Below are 26,984 nucleotides of genomic sequence, written 5' to 3'. Positions count from 1 at the left end.
AATCTGTTTTGTTACACTTTAATGATATTTCAGCAGCTCTCAGTATGCTTGTCAAAATAGTGTAGCTTAGGTACTCAGGAATATCCAACGTGTGACAACAGCCCATTAAACGCAGAAGTGCTTTTCTCCTATAAAGATGATAGATAGCAAAGATCTTTTTCTTTCTCTACCTCATGGTCTTAAATAGAGAACAAAGCATTCCTTAGAGCCGCACTTACGAAAAGGTCAGTAGTGCCCGTGTGCCATTACACGCAGAGTTGTGTGTGCTTTAGCACAGCCATATGGCGTGACCTGAGTGGTGCTTTCTCGTGCACTCATACTCCTCAGCGTTCCTTGCTGTCTGCTGTTCCACTGACAGTCTTCCATAGATTTAGCTGGCTTTCTTCCCTCTTTTGTGGGGTGAGTGTGCAAATCCTGCCTGTGATAAACATTTTGTAACGCCTCTGAGTATTTAGGTTGTGCCGACTGCAGAGTAGAAACCCACTGCATTTTCCTGTTTGGCTTTAGTTCCTCTTAAGTGCAGTAAATATTCAAGTAGTGCTACCAATGGGTGACTTTTCAGTGAGGTTTTTGTATGGTTTTTTTCTCTTCCCTAAGCACTTTGTTCTCTCCTTCCTATAAAACAGCTTTTTAACAGCAAATGTAACATACTGGCAGCTTGATGATCCTCATTGTGCTAATTTTATTTCCTTTGCTGGAATATCTTTCTCTACCTTCCACAAGCCATATGTGTTTGGTAACTAAACTCGACAACAGTTTCTGACTCAAGGAGTGTAACTTTTTGCAGTATGGGACTCTGGCAGCGATCACTTTAGGTATTACTGTGATGATAATGATAGTTCATTGCTAAGTGCCTTCTAGAAATGATTGAAACCAAATTCCTCATAGAGAACTTGCAGTCTAAATTAAAGCTGATGTTTAGAGGGAGGTTCCATCCAAGAAGATGTCATCACTGCAAAGATGATGACTACATTATACTAATATCTGCCTTTTCTGTAATTCACTTTAAGGCAATCTGCAGAAATAAGTGAGTTTAAATGAGAGGCTGTGGTTTGACAGACCGGCGTGGAGGATACGTGCTATGTTACATGCATATTAATCCCCGGGGTTCCTATTGACTTGAAAGATTCAAGTTGTTTTTATTGCAAGTAAACATTACACAGCCTGGGCCTTTATAGTTTACAACTTATATTAAATATTGCACATGCAGAATTTAAATCGGCTATTAATTGTTTGTCATGTTTGTGTGCATACTTGTGTGGCAATTAAGTATTCGCTGTGTACCCTGGCAATAGAACAGATCCATAAGCAGATGTTGCAAGAAGGAAGTTTATATCAGCTAATAACAAAAACTTTGCAACTAGGAGGATGGTTAAGTACTGGAGTAGACAGTCATTGGATCCCTATCCTTCCCTGTCCTTAGGGTTTTCTGGCGGTGGTGATGGTGTGGTTTTGCTTTCTTTTTAAGAACAGGTTGTGCTGGGATGCCTTAAGTATAGCTACTGCTGCTTGGTCCATCAGTCAGTCTGATGGACTGGTGAAGTATTTTAGACCTATTTTTTACAATGATACAACAATTTTATGCATATAAGCCCAATAGAAAGTCTTTACGGGAAGTGACTTGAAATATTTCAGTTTTTTAATACCTATCACATGATTAATAAGTATCCAGAGTGCTTCCTTCACATGTGCTGTGTTTAAATAAAATGTTCTTCTGCTGTTGACCCATTTTAAATGGTTCCATTCAATATTTGTATTGTTACTGATATTGGATTTTTTTTTGCAAGTGTTTTTTGTCAACTACTGAAATGTGATTTAGAAATCCAATAATAATAATGTGCTAGAGAAGTATGGCTATATTCACTGAACAGGAATAACCCAGTAAAAGTATTGCTTTAATTTTAAAGCTGACCTTTTCTGTTATTTGGTAGAAAAATCCACAATTCCAAAAGGAAATAAAGCTTTTTTTTGCTGGAGAGGATATATAGCCTACAGGAATAAAAGATTGAGGGACCGTAATGCTTTCACTGTGCTGATCCAATAATAATAAGGACATTTTTGATTAAATGACTTCTGATTATGTTAGTACCAACACACAGGTGAAAGTTGCCTCTGCAGTCAATACCTGGGACAGCTTTCTCCCAGCAACTTTTATCCGAGATGTCGATTGCATTTGATGTATCACCCGAACAGGACTGCCAAACAGTGCGATCTTTCCTATTATTTAAATTACAAGTTGGAGCCTTCGGGGCTAAACCTTATGTTCACGTTTCTGTGGCAGATCTGAAGCAACTCAGGACGTCCGCAGGTGCCGCTGTCCTTATTTCAGATGATGGCACGCGTGGTTCCGTACCTCTTGCGGACACCAAGGACGTGCTGCGAAGAGCAGACCCCCTTGCTGTAATCCATGCGGAATTGGAGCTACCTGAAACCACGGGTGCCGTGAAGGCGACTTGTGAAGTGGCTGCGGAATGGAAAACACGGTGGGTTTAGGCTGTATAAAACCTACTGGCATCAGCGTGGCTGCGGAGGACGCGGTAGGGCCCAAAGAGCCGTGCAGGTGCTGCCTGCAGGTGCTACCAGGAGAAGGGGCTGCGTGGAGCTGTGGCACGCACTGCGCCTTGCCTCCGCCGTGTGCACGTCCCGCAGCAGCATTTAGACGGTAAAGCTGGATTTAGGACCATAGGTTTTTCCTGCCAGTACTTCCTTTTTGAACAGGATATCTGGGATTCGATGAACAGTTTTAAACTGTTGTATAAAACTGTAAATGTTGCTGACGAAACTTTCTGAGAAAATAAAATGAATCCTTTTCTAATAGGTTTATAAGAGATGCGCCCCTATTCTCTGTTGTGAAAAAGCTCTATCAAATTTAGTATAATTTTGTAACCATTGGGAAGCTTTTTGAAGTCATCCTATATAAAAACCTATATAAAATTTAATAAAAACCCTAACATGTCAATAAAATTATGCAAAAGGGTGCAAAGTACTCCAAAGCGGAGGTTCACTTTTTCTGTTAAATCCAGTATTGACAATTTCCAAGCTGTCTATAAAAATATGCTTATATTCTTTTATAAATACCATGTAACAATTTATATATAAATATTTTATGAAAAAATATTAACACTTTGCTTGAAAGCAAAGCTTTTGAAGCTTTTCCTAACAGGCACATAAGAATTGCTTTTTTCAGTCCTACTCTGGGTAAATTTTCCCTACTTGTTTTGTCATTATGTAGAGGGTATTCAGGGTTTCTGCTGAAACTGAGGTACCCTCGAGTTTCTCAATGAAATCAAGCTTACTGTATTGCTGTATCAAGGCCTGAAGGATTGTTCTGGAATAACGGAGGATATTATTTGGGAATAGTGTGGTCAGACAGCAAACTGCATTCCTAAAAAACCAAGGAGGTGTCGGTGAGGGCTGGCCATAGTCTCTTCATGTAGAGCAGCAAGTACTTTCCTCTTCAACTAATCTATCTTAGTTTAAGATCCATCCTCTGCCCCCAACAGCAGAAATAAAGAAATAAATGCCTCTTCTAATGGCTTCCAGCCTTAGGGACGAATGGAGTGAGGGCAGTGTTAGTGGCACCCAATGCAGAGCGGGAGCTGGGCGACTTCTGCAGCGCAGCAGAGGTGGGCGAGGAGCCGGGGGCACTCCTGGTCGCTGCCCAGCCCCGGTCCGTGCTGTTGCTCCCTGCCTTGAGCTGCAGGGAAAGAAAAAAAACCCAGACTTTTCAGCTCCTTTTTTAAAACTTCTTAAAAGAAGAGGAAAAAGCAAGCCAATTCTATTGAATATCATGTTACTTATTTTCAGGAAGAAACATATCTCCTGAGGAGACTCTTCCTTAGCTGTTCAGTTATAGATTCCTATTCTATTGCTGATCGGGTGGCTTTAAGGACACTAAATTATGGCTCTGTCACTGATTCTGGAAATGTTTGGTGAACTCTGGCTTAAATCAAGACAGGCCAAACACTGGTATGTACCCTGTACTGAAAATTCAATTATCTCTGCTCCCTCAAGCTCAGCTGTCAATGTAACTTCAGTCTATCAGTATCTTGAGAACACTGCTTTCCCTTCATATTCCTCCAGCTGTGCTGTGCTGCTGCCTACCTCCTCCCAGGTCTGGACACAGAATCCTGTTTGGTTTAGGGGTTTTAAATTATTCACTGGTTTGCGGTAGTGATGCTTTAAGAAGAAGGATGTAAAGTAAGGCTTGAGTCTGTAGAAAGATAGGAACAAACCTGTAGGGCTTTTTTGCTGCTAAGGCTACTAAAAAATATTAAATGAAGCATTCGTTTCCAGACTTTTTTTTTATTTTTAATAACAGCACTTTCTCTGAATTGTAACTGAATTGCTTTAAGTCCCTGACCTAAAAACCCCACAGAAATGAGATGCTGTAAATTGGCGGAGGCCAGAAAATACACCACTGCCAGCAGATCATCAAAGTATTCCTCGAGTGCACCTGATCATTTCATAGATAAGCCGTTCATCCAGCCTCACTTGCTTACGCTGCAGCTGTGAAATGGGTGGTTTAAATGCCAAAATCAATAGAAAACAAACCCTGTAGCTGTTTCTTCTTTCTATTTGGAGTAAAGATAGCCTGTGAAAGTATTAATCAGTAGAAACTTGTTAATTCAATATAAACATAAATACACCAATCAAATGTTCATTTCCTAATCTTTTATATTACTCACACCATTAGCACTAGGCCCCATTATCATTAACTGCAAATGGCTTGCCTGAAATACCATCGCCTGTTCTATTATAACTACTTCTCTCAATCATTTACAGACTCTTGCCAAGTACCAAGTCACAATGAACTAGTTAGGTTAGATTTTTTATTATTTTTTATTTTATTTTTTTTAGTTATGTGTAAGATAAAGACAAAAAGGCCTGATCCATCTTCTGGTGACATCAGTGCTGATGAGTACTTCTGCTTGGCCCATGAATGCATACAGAAGATAAATACAGTAAATATGAAGTGACACGTGCATGTACATATGGATGGCAGTAATATGGAGCTTCCTGCCTGGAGGGGAGATTCCTTTCTTTGCTGGCTCTGTGCGAAACAAACCCTTCGCAGAGGTGAATTCTGGGGCTGTTTCTTCCCCTTTGTTGAAGATCACGCAGTTGGTGCTGGCTAAAGAACCGATCTCGAATCCCTATCTGATACCTATTCCAGTGTCTGGTAGAAGTAACAATGCCATTTTCTTTCACATACTCAGTTGAAGGAAGTCAATTAGATGTGGTAGTTTGTACTGGCCCATAGAATGCCACATCACCCCATACTTTTGTGCCTTTACGTACCTCTCAAATATGTATTAGCAAATATTTGTTTGAAAAGAGGCCATTATTCAGAATTTGTCTGCTGAAAACTTAGAGGCTTATGCTTTAAGTGTCATAAGTGTCAAGCTTCTCTCAGTGATAAATACTTCCCTTTTCATGTGTATTATATGGGGAAAAGTATATGTACATTCAAACCACTGCTCCTTTTGGAAGTTGTTGTGCAACTGAGACTAGATCTCAAAGAGACGTAATAACCAACAGTCCATCAACAGGGAGATAATTCATTTCATATGGAATATAGCACCCATTCCAAGTAAGGGTGTCTCTGATGAATTTAGAGCTGTGAAGTTGGCACCTAAAATACAAAATGGGCACTTACGTGTATGAGCTTTCTTTCTAGCTAATGTAGCTCAGTAATTAAGATTTGTCAGTAGGTCTTTTTCTAGACAAATGGAAATAAAAAATTGCAGCTGCAAAGAATAACTCGGTGACTCACTTTTTGTGATCTGTAAAGCCTGAAACCACTGCTAGTCTGTGAAAATATTCGTGTCCACAGATAGTTGCTGTTATAGGGTTGACCCCTGAGATTAGCAGGTCTAGCAGGTTCTTCATGAGCTGTACTTCTAATGCCCTTACTGGGACCTGTTTTATTACCTGCTGTTGATGGGAGGTAAAAGGTATATGGTTTTCAAAAGTGGTTGTATTGGTTGACTTCAGGTACTAATTGGGCAGGCGGTGAAGAGCAATAAAGAAGGCTGAAAACCTTCACATTGCTCTGAAAACCCCTGTTGTACTGAAGGACAGTGAGACCTTTCCAAAGCAGTGTTTTTTGATGATGAGGATGATGATGACCATGGGGTAGTAGAAGTTCACTGATACTTTGGATCCTGGCCCTGACTATAATCCAAATTGGCTTCTCTAACTCTGAATTTCTATCCACTGCGAAGTGGCACTTTGGCAGATTTAAAGGCACAAGGGCAGTGATGGGGACCAGGTGGATTTCAGAGAGTGAGCCCAGAGGAAGCCATTATGATTCTTATAGGTTTGTCTTGTGCAATGTGAGTTATGTGAATTCACATACTGAATTCTGTACCAGTAAATTGTGGATGGCCAAGTCTTGTAAAACCCACAGTGTTTACCTTAAATATTAAAATGGCTGAGAATCTTCCCCTAGTAATTTCTTTAACCTCGAAGACAAGAAACCTCTAAAATCTTGCATTACATTTGAGATTATATTTTTAGTGAGATTATCAGCTACTGGTACAGAAATTAGAATATGACCCATCGTGTTCTCCTCCCATGCACACAGCTTCCATACATGTACCTTTCTGGTATATGCCATAGTTTTGCGGATCACAGGATATTTCGGGTTGAAAAGGACCTCGGGATGTCTCTAGTCAAACATCCTGCTGAAATTGGAGTCAGCTATGAGATCAGGCTGGGTTGCTCAGGGCTTGAAAGTCTGCAAGGATGGAGACAATCTTGTATTTATATCTGTGTATACATGTATGTTAGAGAAGGTATTTGTTTGATTGCACTGTGAGTCAGTAATGCATTTTGTTCCACCATATATGAATGCGTGTATGGTTTGATATAATTTCTATGCATACATATTAGCAGGCAGTTAGATAGCATGTGGTTTGCTCTCTGTCCCTCTCCCCTCCCTCCATCAGTAAACTAAATTGTTCGACTGTCTGATCCATCATGAAAAGAGTTGCTGTACAGAATCGCCTACATTAAAGTGTTGAGGAATCAATACAGGCGGTGACCTTTAGTGAAGCTGACATTTACTGGGGTGGATCAGCTGCACACACGGTACATGACTGCTCACTCGCTCGCTTGATATCTCTCCCCAGAGTTCTGCTACGTGATTTTTCTTCTTTTGATGTCTTGCTCTGCCTAATTTTTATCTAAAGGGTTTTTTGGCCATATGATTGAAGGGAGGACGACTGAGTCTGTCTTTGACCTAACAGACCCTTTAAAGGAGGCTGTGCAGGCAGAATAAAATGAGCTAGGTTTAAAATTCTAAAAGTGAGGAATGTGAAAGAAATCAGATTTCTGGTGTAGGATTTGTCCTGTGCTGTCGTTTCCCCCTCCCTATGTGTGCCTACTCCTGGTTGTTTTCAATTACTGCATTGTCTGTGTGTGTCCCCCCATAACGTTTTCGCCTGGTGTGAAGTCTGTAAGCAGTAAACATCCTTCAGTGTCATACATTCCTCTTCTCAGCTGGATGCTGGAAATTTTCCTTTTCATCTACCTCAGCTTACCATCTGATACCTCTGTGAAATTTTGACATGGGTTTGACCTGTGCAGGTTGGAGGATAAGCCCTGCAGTAAGAGGAAGCATGACTGTATTTTCATACAACTCTTAAGACATAAGGGAAGAGTGCAGCACCAGAAACGTGAGCGCGGCTGTTAACCACAAGGCTGAAGCCAAGGTAAGAGCTCAGACTGCAGCGCTGGTCATCTGAACTGCCTCCTGCTGTGAGGGGGAGCTTGGGGACAGCCTGGAATCCGGGAACCGCTTCTGCACGTACCCTGGGAGCAGCCTCCTTGCAGGAGCAGATGCTCCTCTTGGTGCCCGATTGAAGTCCTAGTGATGGGTGAGACTCTGGTGCCGTCTCTCGCAGCGACCAAGCAGTGTTTTGGTTGGGGTGTCTTGTGAAAGGAGTGTTGATTCTGTTTTCCCCATAAAATACAGAGTCAGGCAAGCAGTCTCCTCTGGCTTTGTTCATCCTGGGGCACAAAGGCAATCTGAGGAAAGAGGATAATAAAAGTGCCAAGCAGTGTGGCATGATTGCCAGCTTGTACTCTGGGGAGGCTGGAGGAGATGTGCTGGGTCAGGGTAGATGTGCTTTGGCAGGTACTACAGAGTAATTGTCTTGAGATAAAAAAAGACCTGTCTTGAGGCGAGGCAGCACTGTTCAAATAGTCATATCAATACAGTTCTGCATTACACACTGGTTGCCAGTAAAATAATAGGAGTTCATTTGACTGTTCTTGTGGTGTTACGTATTCTACCTGAGTTTCTGTGAGTAGCAGAAGGAATACTCTAAGTAGTATCTTACTTAGTGTGTGTATTTATATCTCTTAGTATTATCTCAGTGTATGTATATACATACAGTGTATGTATATACACTGAGAAACAGTATTTTCCTAAAAGTTTGGCCTTTTTTGTCCTAAGGTTCAACAATGTAACCTTGCTAATTTGAAAAGAAACATTTTGTAATTTTTTAGCAAAGTGAACTTATAGTTTACTTAATTGGGAGTTCCTGATGCACAGCCTCACTAGACATGAAGTATTTATTGTCTGCTCCTTCCTTCTCACCTTGCCCTTTTCTTCCTTCCCACAGCCATACCTCCCCTGGCCAAAGCAAAAGCACAACCGTCCTTTCTTTGGTGAGGAGTTTCTTCATCTCGCTTGCTGCAGCTCTGTAGGAGAACTTGTACCCAACACGTTCCTCCTGCTCATAATGAGCTTTCACTCAAGTCGCTGATCAATAGCAGGAACCAGCAGGTCTGTCTCTATTGCTTGTTTTCTCTATCTTGAATCTGCCAAGATAGATTAGACTATTGCCAAGGTCACTCAATACGTTGCAAGTGAATGAAAAGATATCTAGTTGACTTTTTTAGGACAGGACTGCGAAAAGGCGAGGCTGGAGCTAAACTGAGTGTACAATGACAGATTAAATCTGCATCAAGGTCACAGAGGGTATTTTTAAGTGAACCTTCAACACAGCTGAGCAAGATACATGTCCCCCGTCGGTGGAGAGGTTATTACACTGCTTGCTAAGGCAAAGTATCTTGGCAGCACATGGATGGGAAGGAACAAACAAGGAATTCAGGAATTGCAATGAGAGAGAAACTCGGGCATAGCTCTCTGGAAATCAATAGGATATTTACATCTTTTTCTGGTGGCAGACTGAGCTGTGGGGAGTCACAGGAGTAAGAGCAGCCTTGTGCTAATCCCTGCACCCCAGAGGCAGGGGCATCCTCCCACTGATGGGAGGCAGCAGGACGACGTGAGCAGTGAGCGCCAGCACCAGTGCAAGGTTTAGGTGACCGACATGCTCTGGAAGCCTCCTGTGCACTGGGGTTCTTCTATAGCTGAGGGGTAGCTTCTCCTCAGAACAGAAGAAAATTTAAACTAAAAAAAAAAAGAGCATCAGTCAAAGAGAAAGGTTTTGCATTAGCAATGACTAAAATTACAAAGAAGGAAGGTTTGTGGTTAGAGGTAATACGTGTTGTTAGACCGACTGCTGTAATGGGGACAACTGTCTTCATGGCTTGTGTGTCTAAGAGCTTGTCTTTTTTTTTTCCAGTTCCAGCAGTTGATCTAGTAAAATACACTGTCTGTATAAATCTTTTAGCCTCAGATCATCCTGTCTGCCTCAGAACAGCTAACAACATAGCAGACATATTTTCCTAATATAGTTGCTTCATTTAATGGATTGACATGGCCACTCAACCCAGAATAGTGCTTGTCCTTAGACCAGAGTATCTGTGCATGTTAAGAAGTCTTCCAGGAGAAAAGTCTGAGTCGTGGGTTTAGCTGGTTTTACAAATAAAACTGAAAGAATTGCTTCCACAGAAACCAAAAAGAAATCTCCACTTGCTGTTCATCCCTAGGTTTGGACTTCAGACTTTTCCAGAGTTTGAAGCTATTTGATCTGTAGGAAATGAAATTCAGTTTCTCTGCACAGAGATGAAATGTAGCTGTGTCCAAGATACAACTCTGCTTTTATACTTACTAGATTAGTTTTTTGGTTAATTTCAGTCTGGTTATTCCTATGCTTTTAAAGAGCAGTGTGCACTTAATTGCTGTCTTGTTCTGGAACCAAAGCAGTTAGGGAAACAGTGATGAACGTAGCAGCAGTCTTGGAGATTTTGCAAGTCATTTCAAGATAACAGGACCCTTCTGATTTCCTCTGCTCCTCCATGTCCATGGGGACACCCTTGCAGGGCTGAGGCCAGAGTATCAGTTGACATTAAGGAATGAAGGAAGTTGTGTTAATTGTTTGAACTGTAAAAGGGAATCTCATACAATTATCTGTAAGAGAAACCCCAACAGACAATTACAAACTGTCAAAACTTTCAGTCTGTCTGCTACGGTTGTTCTCTGTGTGACCTAAAGTCTTCAAAGGCCTGCAAGATTTAAAACCTATTTAAATAGTCTGACTCTATAGTGACCGAACTGTTAGCTAAAAAAAAGCAAATAGAAAAGACTGCAGCTTTGAGTATGTCTGTACTTATCTTACAGCTTTATCTTTGTTTCTAATTGAATTTTAAAGATGCTGATCACGAGTCACTGGATGAGGCCAGACTAAAGCTCCAGTCCAGATGAAAATGGAGCAGCGGGACTGAACTTCCCTTTGAGCTGCCTTTTGGCTTTGAAGCACATGGCGTTCTCCTTACCGAAGCTTATCCAGTCAATGGCTTCAATTTGCCAGTCTTCATGTGCGCTGAGGTTCAGTCCATCAGGGACTCGACCATCAGAGCATCCGACAACAGTCACCAACCATGTCCTGGAGTTGGAGAAACTACTTTGCTCAGAGTTCAAGGCAGACCGATGATTTTCCAGCAGTGCAAGTTCTCACCCAACTGTCTCTTCCCTCTCTTTTCCTGCTTTTGCAATCCAGACTGGGGAGTTGGTTTTTGAATTTCAAGCCTTTTGGCATAGAGTGAGGTGAGTGCCAGAAGTTGCTGGTGTGCGAGTCCTGCTCACGGCTGGGGTGGAGAGTGCTTGTCCTTCTCCTCTCGCATCTGAGGGGTAAAACAACTTCTCACGGGTCTACCAGAAGGATCTCGCCTGAAATCAGTTTAGCAATTTGAGGAGAGCATTTTCTTTTCACAAACCCCTGTTTTGAGGTAACAACCACCCATGGATTTGAAATGCAGCTTCAAGCACTTGTTTTGGCCTTCTGCAGCATGGCGTTCTTCCTGTTTGTGGAGATTGCTTTTCTTTTTAACCTAATTTTTTCCTCATTGTTAGGCTCTAAGTCTCCCTACCTGGCTTCTAGTGGGAATTATGGTGATTGGCCTTTGTCTCCTTATCCTGCATACTGATTTAGCTCCTCTGACTTTCTCCACAGAAAACAGGGAAGAAAACAGACAGCTACAAGCAAAGGGGTAAAAGAAAGAGAGAATGGGATTGATTCCGACGCTCGGTGGGACTGCGCTTGTACTACGCACAGTGTTCTTGTCTGCAAGCACTGGATCAGTCTGTCAAAATGCTGCTTCACTGCCGCTCAGCCCTGCATTGTAGGAGTCAAAGGTGAGGCTATGCCACACAGAGGCCTGCATGTTATTTTCCACCCGTAATCAGATTAAGGCACAGCAGCCTTCAGCCTGGTTGTGGCAGTGTCTGCCAACTCGGTCCTCTGCTGCACCTGGAGACCTGCCAGGTCTGTGTAATACCAGTCAGGGATATGAGGATGTTCAAATACAGTGCAAAAGCTTGTTTCCAGGAGGGAGCTTATCCCACGCTGGGTTTTCCGCTGAGTTTTCAGAGCTTCTCTCAAAATGTAGCAGTTCTGTGTTCTCGGAACACCAGGGAAGGAGGATTTGGCATTTATCTCTTTCCTGTGTGCTGGAACACCTCAGGAGGGTCATTGTCAGCTGGGATTGGGTTTGGGCTCTTGTGGGTATTTGCCCGCAGCCTTCTGCCGTGGTCGCACTGCCTGTGCCGGCTGAGAGGTCCCTGACAGATCTGCCGGAGGGCCAGGGACATGGAGCACCAGTGATCTATTACCAAGCTTTTAGCATCCGCTTTTCCACCATGAATTTACTGTCACTGTAACACTCCCGTTTTACCAAGTATGCCGCTGTCTCCACTTCAAAGTGTAAGTTATTCTCTGTCATTGGACTTATTTGTTTTCTGAAGCTCTTTCTCTGGATCATAGGGGTAGCAGTGTTGGATCAAGCCAAAGGGCTATCTTTTAGTCTGCAGTCCTTTTTCTGGTTTGTTTTTTATGGACAGCGTCTAGTACCATATACCTAAGGAAGGGTATAGTTATGGAAGAAGTAACTACTGATACCTCCCCCAGATAGTCTCCAGCCACCTGCTGGTCTTGCTGATGTTGCTGGATACCTCATCTCTGGCGTGAGAGTGCAGCTGCCTGGCCTAGACGGGAAGGATGGGGCTGGCTGCTCGTGTGGCCAGGGACGTGTGTGCACAGCTGAGTGGCACGTGCAATAAAGCAACTATTGCCTCCTTCATACTTTCATTCTTTTGAGTAAATTCTTTCCTACCGTAACTTGTGACTTTTTGCAATCTTTTGCAAAGACCTAATACAGGATTGTCCTGTGGTTAAAGACTTGGCCAGAGGCTGGGAAAACAGTATTCACTAAGGCTTTTTGCTTGACTTTGGATATATCCTTGAGGCTTTCTTTGTTGCTTAACCTCTTGTCTGTGAAATGGGAAATGATTCTAATTGCCTTACGGGGCTGCTATAGGAATCTATACTTAGAAGGTCATGGGAAATGCAAATGCTAGGGCAATACCTTGGCCAGGTATACAGAAAACCACTCTTAAACAGTGAGTAGAGAGTGAAGGTGTTTCCTTCTATATACAGGGATCTTAATTTGCAAACTAACTTTCAGGTAGACAGGCTTGTTATCCTTTGTTTACTAATTTGTCATGTTGTGTTACACAGTATTAAATCAGTTTAAGATGCAATGGAATAGAATGACACTATACAACTTCAGATCTGTTAACATAATATGGCAGCATGTTTTAATGCATTTGTTTCACTGCAAGTAACCACAATTAAGTTTGACAATGGTATATCTAATGTAGGGGCTGAGACAGACCAATAACATACACCACACTGGCAGTGATCTTTGACTGAATGAGCCTCCCTTGGTTGTAGGCAGAATTTATCTTTTAGTGTGCTTGAGGTGAAAAATTGTGAAGTCCAACTTGAGTATCATCTTTTTGTCCATTTTCTCCTGTAGCAACCTTTTTCACCTGTAGCAACAAAATCTGTTGGGGCTTAATTTAATATACTTTTCTATCACTACTGTCAAAACTTTGGGGCAGGAAGTAGATTGAGATGATTTTGGTACTTCATATGGTGATTTGTCTTTGCTTTCTATTGTCTGTGCTTTGTTTGATGTTCTAAATGTATTTCCAGTGGATATCTCTGTACAAGGAGAATAAACATTGCATTAAATAAACCTTTATCAGTATTTAGACAGGTGTTGCAACAGTGTTGTAAATTTGTTTGGATAACTACACCCGTAATATTGAGGGATCTGCAGAAAATCTACTCCCATTATGTTTTGGAAGAGAAGACTAGGAAATGTGTTAAAATCTGTTGTTGTGCAAAGTTTCTTCAAATGTTTGATTCAAGGTAGTACTTGTTTGATAACCTGTCTGGGGTTGCCAGAGCGCATCCTCTGGGTAGTGCTGTCCAGGACTCGGGGCTCTCTGAGTGGGTCAGTGGCTATTTACTGAAACCAGCTACTTCTGGCTACAACCCAGCCAGCCAAACAAACCCTCTTGACGCACGGTTTTTCTTTCCTTTGTCCAGCCTAGACAAACTTTATATGGTTTCAAAAGGTCAGCAATTACTAGCTTGATTTAAAAAATACTTTGCTGATTTTTTGAGCATTAATTTAAACATACAGTTTTCATTTTAAAATGATCTCTCACTGTAACTGCTACTCTAATAGTCAAGCCAAGTACCATGGCTGATTTTTACTTTCAATTGGTTGACAATGTCACTTCTTAAAAAAAAAGTTACTGATGACCTTCTGTGTTGACAACACCCTCTGAAGGGAAGGAGAGGCTGGCTGCGGGTGAACAGCGCTGCTGTTTCAGCTGTCTGGGCTTATTTCTGCTTACTCGCTGTGACTGAATGGCTATCGAAGTAAGAAACTGCTCTGGAATCACCTCCCAGTCTTTGCAGCAAAGGCTGATGACACGAGCAACTGTGGCTGGTATTAATCTTTTCTTTTTTTCTCTTCCATTTGCCCAACCGAGATGTTATTAACTCTGTCAGCTGTCTGGAGATTAATTAAATACTGTAAACATTGAATTTACCTCTGAATCACAAAAATGAGATTATTCAGACCTTGAGAAGGAATCGAGAGCTGTTTGAGTACTTTATTAGCTCGGACACAAAAACCTTTGGATCTTTGCAGATGGAAAAAACAGTTTGAGCAAATGCAAAATGTTTACCTTTTCTCTTCAGAATGTGTCACTAAGTTGTTGGATTTGGTTTTATTTTAAGGGGAGATAGTAATTTCTTCCTCTTCATGACCTTGTGTTATGGATTTTTTTAAATTTATCTCGTATATCTCATATAATTGAATTTCCAGTATCTTTTCCAGAGAAATTTAATACTAATAATTTAAAACCACGTTGCCTTCTTATTAATGTCAGAAGTCTTTCTTACACAAATAGATCTGCATAGCTGAAGGTTTCCAAATGAAGTCAAATAATTCTGAATTCCAATTTCAATTTTGCAAAGTACGGCTCATGAAGGCTACTTAAAAGAAATAAAACACTCTATGGAAGCCTGATAGGTGGGAGTTAATGTGTTTTTATTCCTACTTTACTTAATTCTTTAATGAGGAAAATGCAACTTGGTTTGCAGATTTTGGGTAATCAACACTAAGGCAAACTAGGGAGAAGGCTAGCTGAGGGAGACTGGTGCTGTGCAAAGCACAGGCTGACTTCCCCAAGGGATGGAGACTTCTGCTGAAGGATGGCATGGGTCAGGAGTTTGTAGAATCATAGAATCATAGAATCATAAAATCAGAGCATCCCAGCCTGGTTTGGGTGGGCAGGGACCTCCCAGCCCATCCAGTGCCACCCCTGCCATGGGCAGGGACACCCTCCACTAGCCCAGGTTGCCCAAAGCCCCATCCAACCTGGCCTTGAACACTGCCAGGGAGCCAGGGGCAGCCACAGCTTCTCTGGGCACCCTGTGCCAGGGCCTCAGCACCCTCCCAGGGAAGGATTTCTGCCTCCCATCCCATCTCCATCTCCCCTCCTGCAGCTTCAAGCCATTCCCCTTGGCCTGTCACTCCCTGCCCTTGGCACCAGCCCCTCTCCAGCTTTCCTGGAGCCCCTGCAGGGACTGGAAGGGGCTCTAAGGTCTCCCCGCAGCCTTCTCTTCTCCAGGCTGGACAATCCCAACTCTCTCAGCCTGTCTCCATAGCAGAGGTGCTCCAGCCCTCGCATCATCTCCGTGGCCTCCTCTGGCCTCGCTCCAACAGCTTCATGTCCTTCTTGTCCTGGGGACCCCCGAGCTGGACGCAGCACTGCAGGGGGGTCTCACCAGAGTGGAGCAGAGGTGCAGAATCCCCTCCCTGGACCTGCTGGTCACGCTGCTGGGGATGCAGCCCAGGACACGGTTGGCTTTCTGGGCTGCCAGCACACATTGCTGGGTCATGTTGAGCTTCTTGTCCACTAACACCCTCAAGTCCTTCTCCTCAGGGCTGCTCTCCATCCATTCCCCGCCTAGCCTGTAGTTGTGCTTGGGCTTGCACCGACCCATATGTAGGACCTTGCACTTGGCCTTGTTGAACTTTGTGTGGTTGCACCGTGTCCTGCTCTTCTTAGGAGCAGAGACTCTTGCGTGCAGTGAGGAGAAACAGGGTGGGCTGGGATGAGAACAAAACTGTTTCTGAGCTTCAGGATCAAGTTATTTGGTTTTCCTATTTGTTTCTGTCCCTGATTTTCTGGGTTAATTCTGTTTATCCTGGTTTTCTTGTCTTTCGTAGAGTGTTTTTCAGGCTTTTGTGGTATATTGCTGTCTTTTAGGGGTAGGCACTGTCTAATATAGCTTGTGTCTAATATAGCTTGTATCTTTTTAGCCTCTGATCCCTCTGACCTTCTGACACCTTTATCACTATCACTGTGCAGGAATTTATTAATTGTATAAGTGAATATTATACTAATTAAGCGTAAAGATTACTAAAAGGGAAAGTAACATTAAGCTCCAGAAAAGCTTTTTGTCAGCTTAAAACAGGTGACAAAGCATCGGAGTTTGAGAAAACCTGCTCTCCTGAGATCTGCTCTCCTTATGGCCAGTTAATAATTGAGGGGAAAACAGGTTTTTTCTCATTTCTAATCCACATCTTGGAGGTTTAAATATACAAATATGAGCCTAGGGTTATGTAAACTGTTAAATTCTGATGGAAGAGGGAAGATTCTTCTGTCTAGTATGAAAATAAAATATTAGACCTGCAGACCCTGTACCTTCTCAATGTTTCCAGTTTTATCATTGATCTTATAATATTTAGTGTTTCTCCTCGTAACCAGATAGTATGAAAAGCTTTAGATATGTCCTAAAGGCCCTTTAGAAGCTCACAAAGCAATTAAAATGCAGTTCAAATGCCATGACCCTTACAGAGAGCGACAAGATTTTTCAGAGTTCAGGGCTGTCAATATTCCGGTCCATCTGTTGATTTATTATTTTGCCCCTAGTCTTCTATTTTTCTGTGATAACCAAAGACAAAGCTCTGAAGAGCTTTATTTTTCCCCAAATTTCAATTGTATGAACATTTTTACTTAAATCAACTAATAGCAACTCTTGAAAATGATGTTTGATGAAATCTATTTTTTCATAAATTATTCCAAATTACTATTATTCCTACTGTTCCCATAAGTCCATAAGTCCCATAAGCTCTGAAGAGCTTTGTGCATTGTCCCAACAGAGTGGGGATACTTATATCCAAAGACCAGAGATGACATACCCTTTCACATTATGCTTAGTACACAGTTTTGCTACAGAGTAGGATAAGGCAAGGATAACAGCTTTAGGTTTGAAGAGACTAGAAGTAAGTGTCTCTCTGCTAAGCAGTCTCAAAATTCATGATATGGCAGAACTTGGTCCTGTTTCTCAGAGAGAAGCAGCATTTCACCCAGTGGCACGCTTCCGCATGTTCACGGCTGGAGGAGGAGCACTAAACAGGTGTGTACGGCCGATGCTTGTTCCCTTCCTGATGTGATTAGCTGCTTCTGTCGAGCGTTACAAATGCTGTGGCCTTGGCCTGGCGGGCGTTCAGATCGGAAACGCAGCAAGAAAGCAGAGATGGTTCCTCTGACCCAAAGAGTCCAGTGCTTTCTCTGCAGCGAGGCACCCTCTCCTCCTCATTGCTGCTGCCTGCGCCCGCAGATGTCTTCTCCTCGGAAATCTCACTTTCCTTTGGCTTTTTGACTCTGTTGAATTTCCAAGCTGTGTGGTGTCTTCTCTCAAGCTGTTCCTTTTCCTGGTAAATGTCTTACTTATTCTTTCTCGAGACCTTCCATTAACCTTCCGTCGTCAGTGGTGAGGCAGCTGGTGTTCTGAGACCAGGGCCCCTCACGATAACCACTCTGCCCTTGGTATAGATCCGTCTCCATCTGTTTACCCCTGCGGTTTTTTACCCCAAGGTACAGAACTCTGTAAACCTGCTGGGGAAGCCACTCGCTTTTGTTTCCTTTCCGTACGGAACTCACTTACCTCCATCACGAGGACTTATGGGAACAGTAGGAATAATAGTAATTTGGAATAATTTATGAAAAAATAGATTTCATCAAACATCATTTTCAAGAGTTGCTATTAGTTGATTTAAGTAAAAATGTTCATACAATTGAAATTTGGGGAAAAATAAAGCACAAAATCACTTTTTTTTTTTAACGTAGCAATAGAAGGGTAGTTACAATGAAGAAGAGAGGACTAATATGCAACAATTTATCTAAATTGTGAAGAAGAGTGTAGCTGAACACATCTTTCACTGCAGAGTTGCATAGCTGGGAATGGAAAACAGAGGCTGTGCTTACAGAGAAGAACTTGCCAAGGTGGTTGCGAGAGCTCAGCATGAGCTCTTGGTCTGATGTTGTGGCTAGAACTGCCTTCACATTTGAAACAAGTCTATATCGAGTAGAGGTATGATACACATGGAAACTGGGTATTCCGTCCTGCTGAGGCTAGGACAGGAATCGTAAATCTGTTTCTCTTTCCTTGAGAGACAATGGTGAAAAAGTGTATTTAGAGAATAATTACACAAATTATTTAAAAAGTGGAAAATGTAGTATACTGAGAGACTCAAGGAGTCCGATCCATACTGTTCATCAGAGGAGGTGTGGGACAGCTTCACAGCGGTGTGTGCTGATCTCTAGGTGAGAACAGGAGCTCGACAGTCGGTCAGTGCCCCGGGAAGCTCCACTCAACAGAAGCTGAACGGAGTTGACTTGTGATTCAGAATCTCCTGCAATTGAAATGTTAGTAATGGTCAATAACCACAGGGGCAGTTTATGAGGATTTTTTTCTGGCTTTATCATTGGCAACTTTAAAGTCACGTTTGGTTGGAATGTTTGTCCTTTCTCTCTTCCTTCCTTGTTGCCCCCTCTCTAAAAGGCTTGACCTAATTCAATCAGAATTACTGCATTTGTGGAGCCTGCGTTATGCACAAGACTCAACCAAGTTCTTTCTGCTTAGTAGGTGGGATAAATTGTTCCTATGGGCATTTTGGACAAGTACTTTTTCTTAATGCCTTACTCCCCCACATACCACCAACAGTAAATGCTATGGATCAAAAATGTTGTTGAAAACTGCTGAAAGCTATCTTTTTATAAAATAGTTATTTTCTGAGAAATATCAGGGTATTTAATTTCTTTACCAAAACACACAGAAATGGACAAAACCTTTGAAATAAGAAAAATTATTCAAGGAAAGCAGAAAAGGGAAAAAAAGAAAAGGTAAATGGATTCTGTCATTTTAAGAGCAACTTTCCTGTGACCTGCTGGATTTATCTCTTTAAAAGATTGTGTTGAGCATCTCCATGGGAAGTGCTGGGTTGGGCACCAGCTCTGTTACTTAAACCCTGCATTCCGTTTGGATAAATTCCACCTCTATGGTAGCAACAGCTCTGTTGGTCATCTGGAAAAGAGCCAATCTTGTCAGAGCAATTTACGGACAATAATTTGAGAGCCACTGCATTAACTATACGCTGTTTCCCATACTGTAATCAAGAATAGCCAGTTCTGAACTTTGACATTAAATTTAAAAAAAAATTAAAATAATCCCAATGAATAAGCTTTGATTTCAACAGGGGGAGCTGCATCACTTCAGCAGAACCTGTGGCTGGGAGGAAAAAGTCTCTGGTGCTGCAGCCTCGGCTCCCGCTGCAGATACGGGGCTTCCTCTGCGGCCGTGCCAAGATGTTCCGTGCCAGGGAGGTGCTGGGTGCGCGTACAGCTGGGGGCTCTGTCCCCAGCTCTGATCCGCCTGCCCCTGCACGGAGCCCTGGATATCCCAGGTCCTCACCCCGGCTCTGTCCAGCCCCTTGAGGGGAACTGTCAGAGCTACTGCTTGTCTGGAGCGTCGGAGCTGCAGTTCCCACCAGATCCTTCCCAGACGGACGAGAGCTCGCTCCTGCTGGTGTGGCAGCCGCCTAAGGGCAGCTCCCCGGGTAGCTCATCTTTACGGTGGCACGGCGATGTGGGGCACAGGCTGCCTTTCCCCACAAATGGGTTGCATGCCTAGTGTGAAGGGTTTTAATGCTGTTGCATGCTATTCCCAAAGAATAAGTCCTGGGCCTTGACCCCCACGTTTTAAAGTCAAACCATGGTTCTAGGTGCTTTCAGAAAATGTCGGATTTAAAGTATTTGCTCCTTGGTGTCCCAGGATACCCGGTGAGCACGCTCTCCCCTCTATTCACACACTGTGCCAGAAGGGTAACGCTGCTTTTCCAGTGATTCCCAAATCTTCAGTAATGTGTTTCTTCTTTTCCTGGAAAGAAGAAGGTAATCACCAGCCGTGTATGGAATTACAGGGACAAATTAATCCTTGGTGCAACTTGATTGAAAGGAAACATTTGGGATGAAATTGGCCCTTAGAAATCACAAAGCATGGAAAGATGCATTTGATCAATCAGTGTCTCTCCATTTCCTAGCCAATTATTTAATTCCTGTACATTTGCTAGTGGTTTGCCTAGTTGTGTTTTAAATTACGGATCTGGTCATGATGTCAACAAACATTTTCTAGCTCTTAATCTCACTAGTCCCTTCTTTTCCTCCATATTATCTGTTAATTTCTTTATATCCTTCTACAGATTTTTCCTGTATTCAGTTCTCGGGTGTCAGGGTAGTTCTCTCCCTTTCAGGTCTGAGTAAAACTATGAGGGAGTAGGTTGGAACAGAAAACGTCACCCTCCCGAGATGCGTGCTGTAAGGTAGCACGATAGGCAGCTTCTCAGCAGTGAAGCTACAAAATTAGAGACAGAAAAGGAAGCAAAAGGGACATGTTGTAGCACTAAAGATCCTGGAGTTTGTTTTGAATTAGTCTGGGCCCGTGAAGGGCTGAATTCTTGTCAGGTTCTCTATAGTGCGGTAATTAACTGATTGGATTTGGCTCTTACAGGGGGCGGTTCTGGGCAAGGAGCGAGGCAGCCCCAGACAGCTCGTGTCAGCAGCAGTGTGTGGCTGGAGCCCTCCCCGAGTGCCCAGGCGCTCCTCCCCGCTGGTGGATGGGGCTTGGTCTTGTCCATCGCAGTGCATTCTGGAATGAATGGCTGTAAAACAGGCATGTGCTTGGTCTTATGGAGACTTATTTACTGCCCGTGTAACTTACTTCAGCATGCCTTTGAAAACATGGTATTTTGCTTCTAAAGAGCTTTGCATGCTTATGGAACTGTTGAGAGCTTTAAATATAACTGATAGTAGGAGTAATCAGATGGCAATACAAATGGGAGCTGAGGCTAGAGGCAACTTGTGAGAGCTGGAACCTGTTGCAGACTTTTAGTAGCTAATTATTGAACTATTTATTTCATTAGAACAAATCCAACTATGTTTTAATAATTAAGAATTTGCTTTGTCTGTGGCATGCTTTCTGTCTCTTGTTGAGCGATTTACTTTAAATTGAAGCGTTCAAAACTCTGGAAGGATTGGGTGCCTTAAGTTGTCTTGGGAAATGATAGGGAAATCTTCCGCCTGCAGAAGATACTATAACCTGGTTGGCTTTGTTAGTATGGTGAAATGTGATGCAAACTGATGATTCAAATTCCCCAGGTTTTGTTAAAGATGACTCTCTGCCTGGGCTTTGTGGCACTTTGCTCGTGGCATTCATGTGAAATAGAAAGAGGTTTTGGTCCTTTCTTCTTCTTTCCGTTCTCATGCTTGTGCCCACTGGCACCTTTTACTTTCAGCCCCCTTGAACCACATAGGAAGCCTCTTCCAGCTGAGAGCGGCGAAGGTGTGGAGATCCTCCACCGGAGCGGAGCAGGGCTGCAGAAGTGTCTGTCACAGAGATGCTCAACCTCTCTCCGACTTCTTGTATCAGAACTGGGTGCTCGCCTGTCTGGTCTTATTTTGAGTTCTTTCTAGATTCTGCCTCGCTGGATAGAAATTGTCATTTTTGCTCTGGGAACAAGAAATACACTCCTGAGCAGAGGGTGGAAATCCTGACTGGCAGGAGAAAGGGAGAAGAATCAACACTTCTGACACAGAAGTCAGGGTGCACTTGGGTGCATTTGCAGCCTGCATTCCCTAGCAGTTTGCTTTGCTATTTGGCAGTAAAACACTTTTCCTCAGCTAAACTGGCGTGAACAGGTAGTCTTGCAATGGGAAAGACTGCTGCTCTTCAGGAAGGTGTTAGAGGTTAGACCTTAGTAGGTGGCTCGTAATATTGACACTTGGGTTTTCTGGCACGAGTTTAATTGCAGGCATTGGAGGCAGAGCACATGACCAATAGGTACAGCGTGATCTAGCGGATTCCCTGCTAGGAATGGGAAAAATGTTCAGTTTTAACTTACATATTTGTTTTCTTTCAGGCAGGTCGTGGCTTCCTTTTCCTCCGTACGCTCATATGTAGAAGATGACATGAGCAAAACAGTGCAGTGCCAGCTTAGCCTGCCCGGGCTTTAATATCTCTAAGAACTGAAGAATCTTTCCCTTTAAGCATTAATATAATGTCAAATAAAAAAGGGGAGAATGTTTTATAAGAATATAAAAGTTTCCAGTAATATTAGATACATGCATTTTTATTGGGTTTCATAGCTTTATGATAATAGTCATCATTTTCTTCAATGCATTTTCTTGTAGTGGGAGAAATTGTAACACTGAACCCTCTGATTTTGGACAGATTGCATGCAGCAGGCTCTGAATTAAGAGTGATTGCAACAGGAACACGTACGCGTTTGTAAACGCTGTGGGAACGTTCCTGAGGTCTGCTCATTACCTTCTTCTCAAAGATGGGTCTTTTGCTTGTGCCCTGGGACCTGGGCTGTGTTCAGTCAGGAGCACCGTATCCTCATTAACGAGCTTCCATTTTCATGGCATGGAAAGTGGATAAGTAGTTTGTTTTAGTCAGAGCAAAATGAAGATGATGGGAGGATGAGATTATGTAAAGTTAAACAAACATACATATATATGTGCATGTTAAATTTGGATGTGTCTTAGTTTCTTGTTTTCATGGCAAATGAAAGTTGTGAAGTGAGAAAAAAGAATCACAAAAGCTACATCAAAACATTGTGGAATTGTATTGTGAAACAGATTTATTATTTTTTGAAGTAGAAAGGAACAATTTGAAAATACCTGTCTTTCAAAGCTAGTTGCTTGGGAGAACAGAGAGAAATAGAAAGCTGAAACAATTATAAATTGCAACCTTTAAAAGTAGATACATATTTCCTAACAAACCTGGCATCTTTTCATTATCACAGACACATTCATTAACTGAAATATTTATTTGGGATTATGGGAAGTTTAAAAATGCAACAGCGGCTTCATTTGTTTTTTTCCTTTCTGAAGAGGTGGGTTACTTAACATTAATTTCCGATGCCTGTTCCTGCTGCGGTTGCCAGCAGTTCAACGTGAGGATAAGGCAGCAGAGCTCAGCTTGCTGGGTCGGGACATGGGCGCTGGGTGCTGGGATGACCGCGGTGCTGCGGGTAGAGGCGAAAGATGTGAGGGGTGCGCTGGGAGCACAGCCTGCGTGTGCCGCACAGCGACTGCGGTCGTGCCTTTCAGCAGCAGTCTGCACGCAGCTTTGAGGATATCTGCAGGAAGTAGCTAAGGGCAATACACCTATGGGATCTCCTGTCCAACTGGAGAATTTTTAGGAACTATAAACTTGGGAGATTAAACCTGTTATTTTATTATGATGAGAGTTTGGACATGTGTATTTACCAGAGAAACGTGCATTCGGTTAAATACTGTGAAAGAGTCTTTTCCTTTAAAGGTGGATGTGACCTGTGTGAACACCTGATGTTGGGCAGGGCAGGAGGGGACAGCAAGGATCCTGGAGTCCTCCTGGGGTCCAGACCAAGGCAGATTTCCTAGGGCGCTGCAAGAAGCTGTCAGAGACTGTTGAAAGGCCACAAATACCCTGTTTTGTCTCACGGAGTGGTGTCAGAGACTGTTATCCTCTGCATCTTCTCTCTTTTCTCCTTCTGTCCACTATGTTCATATCACCACCTTAGAAGATGGAATTTAAGGGACCTTACGATTTTGGACAAATTAAAGTTGTTCAGGATCTCAGTGGAGAGCATATGGGTCCTGTTCGGACAATGAAATTCTCTCACTGTGGTCGATCACTTGCATCTGCAGGACGAGTGTTTGAGACGGAGTCTTCCATACAGATGGAGATGATCCCTCTTCCAGTGATGATGAAGGGGTGCTGTATACAAGACCAGTGAAGTTCAAAGCAGCCCATGGCTTCAAGGGACCTTCTCCATTTAGTTCGAGTCACCGCGTGGTGTCAGAGGCTGTTGAAGAGCCGCAAGTACCCTACTTTCTCAAACAACTCCTGGTTGCTGCGGGCACTGTGGACGGGCGCTCCGGAGGGGTGCGGGGGACTGCCTCCCCCTACCTCTGGTAACTCTCCAACGGCTGCTCTGGGCATGAGCCGGACACCTGGGACCCCAGAGAAGCCCCCCCCAGCCGAATTCCAGAGGTCTCTGGAATGTCAAACTGGACCCCTGAACCTTCCAGAACAATGGACTGTGCAGGTACAAAACATCTGCATGTGCCCCCCCGAGGGTGGTCCTGGGGGCAGAACAGGTTAAAGGCAGCACGTGTGCCACACTGTTGTCAGCCCCCTGCCTGCGGACCAGGACCTGCGGACCGAGATGCTGTTCCTGTGATGACATCACGGGATCCAAGGGTGGTGATACCTGTCCTATCCTCTCTTTTTCTTCTTTTTCTTCTGTCTTCCTTCTCTTCTTCTCCTTTTCTCTTAAGAAACTTATGCATTATAAAACCAGTTGTTGCCTTTGCCAGACCAATTTGCCCCATTGTCGGTTGTACCAGTTGTTGTTTGTGGCCAGTGTTTTACCCGCTATCCGCACAGCTACCAGTTGTTGATGCCTGGCCCGTAGATTGTTAATAAAACTTGGTTATATTGTTCCTCTGAGTCATTCCTGTGGCTCATTCAATTCCCCGCTCCGCTGGGCGGAACTCGCACCTTTGGGGGTACAAAGATTCACCTCCCTCGCAACCCACTGAGTGGGACGAGACAGAAGCCTCCAAACTCCCCTTCCCCCTTTTCCCAGCAACAGCTCTTTTGTGTAAGAGAGCCTGGTTTACTTTGCAGTGCTGCTCCCTTTGCAGCCAACGAACGATTATTGGTGTAAGCTTGTGATCAAATGCAGCGCAATAAACAGTTTAGCGCATTACTGTTTGTCAGCTCATTTGGGGTAACTAGCCAAGTGTGCCCACTTGGCACAGCGGAAAAGCGAAGCAGAGTGCGCTGGCTGAGTGCTAGGAGAGGGGAAGAGCGGTTGAGACGGAACTGCTTCCAGCTTTGCACGTTGTGCCGGCAGCTGCGTCGCAATGACCTGCCAGCGCGCTCCAGCCACACACTGGGGCTGCTGGCGTCCTCCTGCCAAGACTGCCTCCAGCTCTGCTTAAATCCCGACCTTGGGGCTGGGAAGCAAGAGGAGGATCTGTTTAACAACAGGAGGGTGGTAGGGGACGTCAGACCTTGTCCCCGGCTCAACAGCTCAGGGTGCAGGATCCTTACTGGGGGTGGGAATTGTGTGGGTCATGAGGGGAGGCTGTGGAAGATTTTCTTTCAACCCAACCATAAGAATCAGTTTTCGGCTCTCTGGGTTCTTCGTTTGGGGCGTTGGGCTCCTTGAAAATGCTGCAAGCTGGGAGACAGAGTGTTACATCCCATTTCCGTAAGGTGAAGGGTAAGATGAAGTCTCAGTTCAGTATGGGTCGAGGCTGAAGGTTCATGAAGGCCTGAGGCCTGCCATGGGGATGTGTATAGGGTCTACACCTCAATGAGGCTGCCATGCAAAGAAGCCAATTCCTTCCAAGTTCATCCAAGTCCTGCTCCATCACTGGTGTGCTGAGGCTGATACCTCTGGAATACTCAATGGCTGCCAGCAAACTGGGATTTCTGCCAGAGAAATCTAACAGAATGTATAGAAAATAAATGTAAAGAAGTGAAATTACGGTTAGTGGTCCGTGTTCTCAGGTGGTGTAGCTTCATTTCCATCAGTTAGGCAGAGCTTAGCTGAAATTCAACTCCCTGCATAAATAGGAGTGGGAACCTGATTTTTTTTCCTAAATGGTGAGATGCCTTTTGATCAGAAAGGTAGAAATTCACAGAAAAGCACTGCAATTTTTCGGCATCTTGGTAAAAGAAACACACTATCTGAAGCTTTTGAAAGATCCTCTCGAATAAAAAAAAAAAAAAAGGCAGGATTTCAAAATATTCTGAGCTGGTGATACCTTCCTCTTCCATAGCCTAGGAGATGACTAACTCCTTACAACTACAGGTCTTGGGGGCTCATATTGAAGAGAAGTACTAAACTAGGAGGAAGAAAAATTAATGGGATGTCTCCTTAAATGGTGCAGAAGCAAAAGGCACCTGGCAAAGTGATTGGTAAAGTTCTTGCAGAATTGCTGGTAAAAGTCTCTGCTTGTTTGCATATCCACTTGAGGAGTAACAGGCTTTTTTAGCTCAATGTGTCATTTTCCTGTTGGCATGTTTCTGTGTTGTACAAGCTTCCAGACTGTAGCTGACAAGCATCGATATCGTCATCATCATCATCGTTACCTTCTGCAGCAGCTGAGACCTGGCCATCTCAGGGGTGTCGTTGTTTGGTTGGCATCTCATTTCTCTGTCTGCAGTAAGTCTCCCATTGGGCCCCATCCATAATATTAGAAGACATCAAAATAGTCTCCTGCTGCCGTAGGGACCTTTTTATGTCTCCGGCATATAGAACACACATACGCTGTTTGGAAGAGGGTAGCATAGAAAAATGATAATTTATTAAAGCTACAAAAGACATTTATAGTATGGTTCATGTGTGACAATACCAAGGAGTAAAAGCAACCAGATGATCTAAGATGTCGGAGCTGGAAGAGCTAGTAATATTTTTTCACTCGTTTAGTAGCTTTGGGGCTTTGATCTGAAACTAACGTATGGTTTTTGACCAATGTAGGCGTGGTAGGTCGAGTGTTACACCAAAGGGACAACAGCTCTTAATTTCCTCTCTAAGCAGATTCCTCTGTTTATGTTACTACTGGAAACTGCTACTTCAGAACTTACTTGTGATGAATGGGTTAATTGACAGTAATGCTCTTGTACTCAGAAGCCCCGAATCTGACTGTTTTCAAGGTGTTTTTACTGCAGTGCCTGGTCTCGGAGTCTTTAGTGGATGCTGCCCGTTCTGCGTCTGGGGGAGAGCTGCCCGGCAGCTCCGCCGGCGTGGAAGCAGAAGTGCGTCGGTACCGGCGATGCCGTGGCTGCAGCCGG

Source organism: Balearica regulorum, chromosome 10, assembly GCF_011004875.1.
Source record: "Balearica regulorum gibbericeps isolate bBalReg1 chromosome 10, bBalReg1.pri, whole genome shotgun sequence".
Taxonomy (NCBI): Eukaryota; Metazoa; Chordata; class Aves; order Gruiformes; family Gruidae; genus Balearica; species Balearica regulorum.
This window is presented reverse-complemented; position numbering follows the sequence as displayed.